Here is a 3,287-nt window from a genome sequence, read left to right as displayed (position 1 = left end):
AAAGATTTTGCATTGTAAGGATAAATAAAACTATATTTTTGACATTAATCTTCTCAAAGCTTGGTTGACTAGAAACCCCATTTGACGATTCCTTTGTATCAAAGCTAAAATGTAATGTATAGTTGGGTTAGACTGTGATTCCTTTCGCCAATCCCATTTAACTAGAACCAAAATCCTGTGTGGTGGGCTAAACTGAGATTCCTTTCACCAATCCCCTTTAACCAGAATCAAAATCCTATATGGTAATCCTGTGTGTTAGGCTAAACTGAGATTTCTTTCACCAATCTCCTTTAACCAGAACCAAAATCCTATGTGTGGTTAGGATAGAATGAGATTCTTTTCACCAATTCCCTCTAACCAGAACCAAAATCCTATGTTGGTAAGATAAACTGAGATTCCTTTCGTGAATCCCTTTTAATCAGAACCAAAATCTTATATGGTTCAGATAGACTGAGATTCCTTTCGCTAATCCCTTATAACCAGAACTAAAATCCAACGTGTGGTTAGGATAAACTAAGATTCCTTTTGTCAATCCCCTCTAACCAGAACAAAAAATCATGTGTGTCCGATCCCTTTGTTTTTTTTTATGACAGGCGGTCTATTTTCATGGGCGACCTGTCCACACATACTCAAAGTGGTCTATTTGTAGGGGCAACCAGCTCACGTACTCACGTTTACCCTATTTTATTTTCATGGGCGATTTGCCCAAATAGAAAAAGAAAAAGTGGTCTCATTGTAATGTGTCATTTTTCCAAATAAAGAACATGAAGAAGTTGAATTGTAATGGGTGACCTATCCAAAATGAAAAAAGAAAGAGTGATCGTGTTGTAATGGGTGACTTACCCAAGTGGAGGAATGGTCTCATTGTAATGGGTGACCTATCCAGATAAAAACATGAAGAATTGATTGAATTGTAATGGGTGACCTACTGACACGATTAAAAGATTGATGTCTATAGTATAAACTCTTATTATTGAATTGGAAACCACACACAAAGGAGGTTCCAATCAGATTATATATTGTTAACATGATTACATTAGTCATCTTATTCAATTAATGCTAATACTTGTAAATCTCGTCAAGCATTCATGATTATAACTTATGTTAACAATAAATCAAGTTCCTTTCATAGCTCAGGTGTCGGTTATACCATACATTATGGGCTATGAAAGTGCCAAGCATTTGTTGTACCAAGTGTTATACAACATAAATCAAGATTAGTCATTTAACAAGCAAAGTATTAAAGAGTGAACAAGATAACAAATATAAAACATGTTAGTATCAAACATTAAGGTCCATATTAAGTTTACATTATACTTATTCTTACACCATTAGTGTAACCTTTTCACCTTGACATAATTAACTTAGCTAGACATAATGAAAGAAAGCAAAATAGATAAACAAAATAAGAACATAAAAGTTAACTAAGTAAAGGAAAGGAAATGAAAGGCATAAACTTAATATTAATGAAAACAAAGCATAAAAAATACAAAGAGAGAAAGGAAGAGCATGATCTTGATCTGAACACCAAGATGCCTAAATGCATGGCAAATGTCTCCTTTTATAGGCCAAAATTGGGAACTATTGATTTGATGACTAATTGATAAGTGGGTGGCCAACTTTTGACTTGGTGACAATCTTTATCTTCTCTTGTCTGCCCAAAACGTCATTGATAACGTCAAAATTGGAGCCAGTTGCAAACATGAAAGTTGTAGGCAATTGTCTCAGCTTTCTTGTGTAAAAAATTCAGCTCATTTGGACTTCTAGAACTCCAGATATGGCCAAAATACCGAACAGTGCTCGGGCTGGAAGACAGATTCGGGCTTCTTTGTTGTTGCTACTATTTGGACTTGATAATGGCCTTTTTAGATCTTGGGCTCCATATGAAAGTTGTAGGCCTATGTCTTACCTTTCCATCCATATAAATTGGACCTAAATCTGAGATCTGTAGCTCTAGATATGACCCAATTACCGAACAGTGTTCCGGTTTGGATTGCACCGACATCTCTTTTCTAAGTTTGGCCATCTCTTTATCCTTGCAATTTAAGTTCTTAAAGTCATCAATCAATCCTTTCATTTATGTGATCGGCCTGCATTTAAAATGAACATTTATCATAAATTAAGGTATCTTATATTATTAGATATATTATTATAAAACATGCTTTAGTTAAGGAGTTATTGATACTTCAAGTGCAAAATGATGAAATAAAACCTTGATAAAAATGCACTTTTAAGTACTAATCACATACCTAAAAGAAAAAAAGAAGAAGAATGGTCGTGTTGTAATGGGTGACTTACCCAAGTGGAGGAATGGTCTCATTGTAATGGGTGAGCTACCTAGATGAAAACATGGAGAAGTGGTTGAATTATAATGGGTGACCTACCTAAAATGAAAAAAAAAAAGTGGTCGTGTTATAATGGGTGACCTACCCAAGTGGAGGAATGATTTCATTGTAATGGGTGACCTATTTAGATAAAAACATGGAGAAGTGGTTAAATTATAATGAGTGACCTACGCAAAATGAAAAAAACAAAGAGTGTTCGTGTTGTAATGGGTGATCTACCTAAGTGGAGGAATGATTTTATTGTAATGGGTGACCTATGATTAGTACTTAAAAGTGTATTTTTATCAAGGTTTTTATATCATCATTTTGCACTTGAATTATCAATCACTCAACCAAAGCATGTTTTATAATAACATATCTAATAATATAAGATACCTTTAATTGGTGGTAAATATTCATTTTAATTGTAGGATATTACATAAATGAAATGATTGATTGATGATTTTAAGAATTGAAATTGAAAAGATAAAGAGATGGCCAAACTTAGAAAAGAGATACCGATGCAGTCTAAATTGGAACGTTGTTCGGTAATTGGGTTATATTTAGAGCTATAGATCATGGATTTAGGTCTACTTTATATGGATGAAAATGTAAGACATAAGCCTACAACTTCTAGAGGAGCCTAAGATTTAAAAAGGCTATTTTCAAGTCCAAATTGTAACAACAACGAAAAAGTTCGAATATGTCCTACAACCTAAATACTGTTTTGTGTTTAGCCCATTTCTGGAGTTCTAGAAGTCCAAATGCCTCCATTGTTTTTTCTTGGAAAGTTAAGATAATTTCCTACAACTTTTATATTTTCAAGTAGTTTCAATTATGACGTTATTGATGATGTTTTGGGCAGACAAGAGAAGATAAAGATTGTCATCAAGTCAAGAGTTGGTCACCCACTCATCAATTAGTCATCAAATCAATAGTTCCTAATTTTGGCCTATAAAAGGA

The sequence above is a fragment of the Populus euphratica genome, unplaced genomic scaffold (assembly GCF_000495115.2).
Source record: "Populus euphratica unplaced genomic scaffold, PopEup_1.0 scaffold221.1, whole genome shotgun sequence".
Taxonomy (NCBI): Eukaryota; Viridiplantae; Streptophyta; class Magnoliopsida; order Malpighiales; family Salicaceae; genus Populus; species Populus euphratica.
Note: the sequence above shows the minus strand (reverse complement) of the source record.